Source organism: Ptiloglossa arizonensis, chromosome 2 (assembly GCF_051014685.1).
Source record: "Ptiloglossa arizonensis isolate GNS036 chromosome 2, iyPtiAriz1_principal, whole genome shotgun sequence".
In the NCBI taxonomy this organism is placed as follows: Eukaryota; Metazoa; Arthropoda; class Insecta; order Hymenoptera; family Colletidae; genus Ptiloglossa; species Ptiloglossa arizonensis.
This window is the reverse complement of record NC_135049.1, coordinates 23358520-23364895: the sequence shown is the minus strand read 5'-3', so window position 1 is coordinate 23364895 and position 6376 is coordinate 23358520. Positions and strand designations below refer to the sequence as shown.

General features: G+C 45.2%; 1 protein-coding gene across 3 annotated transcripts in view; it reads left to right on the top strand.

Moving 5' to 3' along the window:
• Nucleotides 1-6376, top strand: part of Shep (RNA binding motif single stranded interacting protein alan shepard) — a 45403-nt gene that overhangs the window by 17028 nt on the left and 21999 nt on the right. The gene's annotated exons all lie outside the window — the stretch shown is intronic.

The window sequence follows — 6376 nt, the reverse complement described above, 5'->3', positions numbered from 1 at the left end:
GCCGATACGCACCGTGGGCGGGGAGAAGGGGAAGAGGAGAGGGGAGGGGGACGCGTAGATTATATTGATCCGGATCTCGAAGCGATATTCTCGGAATGCTATTATATTACGTAGCCGAGTGTGGAAACGCTCGAGGGATCGCAAATGAAAACGCGCCGCGATACTTTCCGGTAAACTAATGATCGGCTGTTCGCGAACATTTTCGTATGTATTTTTCTTATCGGATTTACCGATCCGCGGAACGGAAAGTCGATCTGATAAGAGCGTTATGAGCCACGGCCGCGCTATACAGTGAAAGTAACGAAGTACGTGGTGGTTTATTTTAAATTGCGACCGATAATCGACGAAATAAGCCAGACCCGGCCGGTCGAACGCGCCGGTTACCGATTCTTCTGTTCGTTCTACGCGCTGAAAATCATTCACGCACGATGCGTGCCTGCACGATCGATTTTTATCGTCTTAATTAGCTGCCCCGGACTAATCGCGCATTCCGCGAACGATTCGCGCTCTTATGTAAATCGACTTTCGTTTTTACATCGGGGCCCGGAGCCAGCGGGCGCGCGGGGAGATCGCGAAAACGTTTGCCTACGCGTAGAAAATTCCTACCGAGCGCGGGGCACACCGAATTGAGAAAAAGTCGGCGCTCGGTTGTGCCGGCGGTTCGAGATACACAAGTTCAGTGACTTCGCGATGACTAATACGAATTTCATTACTCGACCGCTAACGTTTCCTTCCAGACGCCTTAATGGCGCACGAATAACGCGAAAACTATGCGAATTTACCGGCACAGAACCGACCGATTGTGAAAACGATTAGCCGGCTACTGTGGCCACGATTACACACAGGGTGTCCTGTAATTCGTGGGCAAGACCGAGACGCATCGCGGTGGGTGATTCATCGGTCAAAAATGACTCGGGAACGTGGAGAGAGAAATTTTTTTTTTTCCTTCCGTTGGGTGTTTCGTTTTCGAAGAAACCGGTTTCGGTGATTCGATTGGTTACGCGTGCACCTGACTTCGGCTCTGACTACAGGGATCGAGGTACGAGCCTCTATCCGAGCATGATCTGCGATCATCGAGGAACCACCGAGTGTGTATTTCAAACGTTGCGTTGAAGGAAGAGGTACACGATCGATACAAAGGTTGCGCGCGATCGTTCACGATTTGTAAATTGTGTAATTAACGAAACGAAAGTTCACCGGTCGATGTCGGATGGTTAAGTTAAGATAATATTAAAATAAATAATGTGACATTATTATTATTATTAAAGAAGATTTTAAATCGTAATTACACGAGTCGATGGATATACGCGTAATTGTTTCTCAAATTATCAAAGTTGCCAAAGAGCGTGCACGGAGCGAAGCGGAAAATATGATACTCGATTCGAATCATTTTCTGAAACGATTAGCTGCGAGAAACTTGAAAGATCAATTTACGATCGAGCGCGAAGATGTTAAGCGCGGACTCGCTTCGGTATTAATCGCTGGTACAAAACTATCGGAACGAAGTAAAATTAACCGGAAAAATTTATTATTTCGAGCCTCGAAATTAGAAAGTGGTATATTTATTATCTTATCAATTTTATTGTTCTCGGAACAATATGTTTATCGGAAAGCGAATAATGACAACAAAGGTCTTTAACCTGTGATGCGGAATCAATTGAATTGCTAATTAAGATGCTTACTTTGGCTGCAAACCAAGTTGATAGTATAACCGCGAATGTGCATATACAGAAATTTAACGACACGAGAAAGCCTCCACGGTTAAAAAAGGATCGTTACGAAACTTGGAACAATCGAATACGTGTGCGCGTAGTCTACGCACATGTCTGTTTCGAACGTCTCCGATCGATCGGAGAGAATTTCGCATGCTGTAGCATTTCCAACGGTCCTTGAATCGATAAACGAAATGCAAAATATACCAATTAAAATGAATCAGTGAACGCGAAATATTATAATCGAATACGATACGAGGAACTTAGAATATTTTATACGATCGCCCGCTGTAATCTGTATACCGTGACACTTCTCTCGAGGTCGTTTTTCTCCAAAGAATGGATTGTTTCCTCAAAAAAAAAAAAGAAAAAAAATGGATCGTTTTCTTAAAAAAAAATGGATCGTTTTCTCGAAAAATGGATCCTCTCTCCGAAAGAAAAATTCGATTCCACGTTTCCGATTTATTTCCGGACGATCGTCGCGAAATTGAATTTCGTCGTATGTTACGCGACATCTCGCGTTGTTAACCCGTCTCTTGAGCAACGAGAGATGCTCGTGCGCGCGCGTTTAATGCAATGTTTACGATTCAGAGCTATACGTGCGCCAGTAATTTCTCGTACGGACAAGAATTACAATCGCGGTCGAGCGCGATTGATAAGAGCGCGAACCGATACAATGACTGCAATATGCGCCCGCCGATTAGCTACGATAAATTTATCGAGAGTCGGAAGCCATCGGCGAAAATTCTCTGCTGCGCTCTCTGTTATTACTATTCTGGGCCGGGGTGGTGGTGGTGTGGAGGGAAAAAAACTGATAAATGCGTGTCAGCGTGTTTTAATGTCCTTCGACTTTTTGGATGGATTCCCAGATCAACAGGTTTCGTGGCACGAAATTCGTCTGCGACGTAGCTCGCATTAAAACCGTAACGCGTCCGCGACGGAACAACATCGGGACTATTTATTTCCTGTTAACGTCGATCGTTCTAATAACAACATGCCCGTGCAAATGTAAAGGCGTGTGTTCTCGTCGAGATAACACGAACAAATCGCTCGTAAGGGTATTTGTCTCTTCGAGTTTCGAAATCAAACCTTACTCGTCACTTCCGTGCACCGTTTGAAATCAATCGGGAGGATTTCCCGGATATTCGAGAAGAGCGAACCGAGATATCAGAGACGCGATACTCGTTCAGTATCGTAGGTTGGAAAACATATTAGAAACATATCTGTCCGAATTACGCAGAGCGTTGAAGCTAATAAAGTATTCGATACCTCCGTCGAGCGATAAAGTCATTTGAGCGGGCGATCCTCGATATTATTTTGAGCCACGTATTTAGATAATCGTGGGAGGAATTTACGAGACTCGGTACGGTATAGAAACGACGCGTGTACACGATGTTTTGGTACACGCCTGGCGATAAAGATGCCGGTAGATAAATTATCTAGATAACGCGCACTGTTCAAAATTGTTAGAGGATCGTGTTTCCAAACAATTCCGAAGAGAACGCGTTAATCGTTGTAGACGAAAGAAACCATGGTTGCCGAACGTAATAATATTTTTACCGCGTATGTTAAATTTATGCGGCGCGCGGCTGTAACTTTCAAAGTGTTGTACACCTTAGTAAGCAAATGCAAACATTTTAATAGACGATCCGCTAATTATTTTGTCGGGCGTAAACGACTTGATATTATCGAGTACATGGTCCTATAATTACGTCGAGAAGCGTAAATGATTTTTAATATTTCCGTTTCCAATTAAATGCCTCAATTAATCGTTTCTCCCTTTTTCTGTTTCAGGTAAGTCCTTCACGATTCGAGCGAAGACCGGAAGTACTTAATTAATCGACCCGATTATACTAGGTGCGCCTCTATCGTTACTTAATTCCACCGGCGATACTGTTAATAACTTTCAAATCTTCGAACAGATTAGAAGCATCCTAATGATAATGCAGCGCCATTGAAACTTTCTAGACGTTTTATATAGTATACGCTGCACAACAACGTTCTTGTATAACAAAGTATTCAAAGTATGCCGTGCGGTCAGTCACGATACGTGACTTCATCAGTAAACGTCGAGGAGAAAATATTTTCGAATGAGAGCCTTATTGAAAGCACGTTCCCCGTGCACGCGAATTGCAACGTACCGTTCACACTTCTCCCTTGATGCGTAAAACGATCGTATTTCGACATCAAATTTGCCCACGGTGTCTATCGAATTACTTTTTACTCAAAAATTCGAATCGATAAATGTGTAATTTGTTCGCGATCTAATCGAATTTTTGTCCGATAAATTTTTTTTTTTATTAAACGGATTCGTCTTCGTGGATCCTCTTGAATGAAAGAATATCAATTTTCCTTCTTTTTTACCCCGAGAAAATTTTACTATTTATTTATATTTCCATCCGGTATCGGTGAAAAATGTAAGCAGTACTCGCTGTAAAACAAACGAAATGTACATGTATTTCGTTGGTTCTAAGTACTGTGTCTACTAATGAATAATACGGGCCAGATCCTCCCGTATCTTACCCTCATGCATTTCGTTCCGTACTTGAAACACAGTACGGTCAATCAGAAGGTAAACGCGTCGTGTGTCGTGTACTCGCTTACCTCGAGGTCGACCTTGGTGGTACAACGATCTGAAAGTAATTAATTGTGTTCTTCGGCGTGAAATCCCGCTTAGTATTCCGCGGTTCACTCGGCGTCGTCAAAATTGTCCTCGATTAACAAGTCTGCGGCTGTTTTCGAAAACATCGAGTTGACAGGATACGTGCACGCCCCTGTCATTTATTCTGCACTGTCCCCCCTCAAACTCCCCTTCCAAAATTCTACTTCGATTCATTTCGCTGAAACAAATTCGGTACGCAAGGATACGAACGCAAAATATCGACGAGTCTCGGCTTCGATTGTTACGCAATGTGATCGGGTTTGTAAAAATTACGTTTCAATTACAACATCCTCTCGTTAAATTCGTGTAGTACTTGTACAGAGAAACGTTTCATCAAGCGTACTTGCAAAGTGTTTGGTACACCACCAAAAGCGTGCTGTACACGGTTCAAGAGTGCAAGAATATTTCCGATAAAATATCGAATCTCGTAGACTTCGATATTACATCTGCGACAATAGCCCTTTTCGAGGTACCTATGAAAGGATAAATCGTCATCTCTCGTCATTCAATCCGACGTGAAAGTTCAGCTGTCTTTCAAAGTACACGTAAGATTTGAACGTATCACATATCGATGTTGCTCGCGATTATGTCCGATCTCATCGCGCGTTGTCTCCGCGAAATACGAAAGGAACACCGGCCGGTGTCACGGCGTTGCGTGAGTGCGTGGTGTACGTATCTTCTCAAGGTGAAGAAATAGAATGTCCGGTATGCGCCGGCAAAGAGGAACTCTTTCGCGGAGGGATGAGCGAGCCTGACGACTGGTTCCCTCTTACCTGCTCCCCCTTCTCCCCGACCCTCGCCCCACTCGCAGCACTTTTCTTTTCCCGTCCCCACTCAGCCATTAAGGCTGCATGCGCATGCGCATCCACGCGCTTCCGTCGATGCTCAGCGATGGGGACCGATCCAATTTGTCCTTACTGAAAAACGTCAAATAATGGAAGTTCGCCAATCTCGATTCCTCGTTCCGATATCACCGATCCCCGCGTTGCGATTGCACGAGTAAACATGCACGTGCACCGTGCTTATCGCTAAAGAGTACCTCGATTCGTGCGTAAACGAATGCATGCCGATGTAGTTTTACGATCGAGGTTGAAAGTTGTCCAGCGTGCCCGGTGTCGGTGGCGTCGTTTTCGAAGTAACGGGTCTCCCTCGTCCTCCGTGGGTAAGAGCGTCGGTTCGATGTAATTGACAGGTGCATTATCTGGTATTTGCGTGAGAACGAAGGCGGACGGGTGGGGAGCGAAGAGGGCTTTCTTCTGCGGTGTGTCGTGAATGCACGCGAGAGCGTCGGTCCCATCGCTAGGTGCATGCACGCCAGCGCCGCGTGAAACAACCAGTGGCGTATCAGAGGGGGGACACCGATGGGCGATATCGAGCGCGTTTTTCAACTTTCGTTCGTTCCTGTACGTAACCTCGAAATGCTGGCATTCGTTTCTCCCTCGATCCGCGTGAAACATCGTGCTCGTCTCGCGCGATTGAACCGTACGAAATATTATTATTTTCACTACCGATGAAAAAGGTAAGACGATCGTCTCGAAGAATTGAAATTTCGCGAACGGAGACCACGAGCTCGTAACATCGTCTCTCGATCGCTGTTAACGATTTCGCGTTGTCGAAACTTGAGCGAACTAATCGAGCGGCGAGTCGGGGAAGCAAAGATTAATTTCTAGACGGCGCGCGGTTAATGGCGCGACCCGGTAAAATGCGGAGCCGGGCACTGCGCCACTGCGTGAGAGTAGTTCGAGTACCTGTACGGTCTATATCTGTTACCATGTTCACTGACTGCATGTATCTTGGCCGTGAAGTAGTAAACGGGATTAAACCGAGTTGCAGTCCTAACGCACGGTGAACTTTATCTGCTCGCTTCATCGATTCGGCTCTATGCTCGCATGCGAGAATTTTAGCGCCGTAACGGTGCTTTTCGAAGTTGTCCGACGCGCATTCGGAATCCAATATCGCGAACGCGTATCGCTTGAATTTATACAGACACTAATTCCGTATT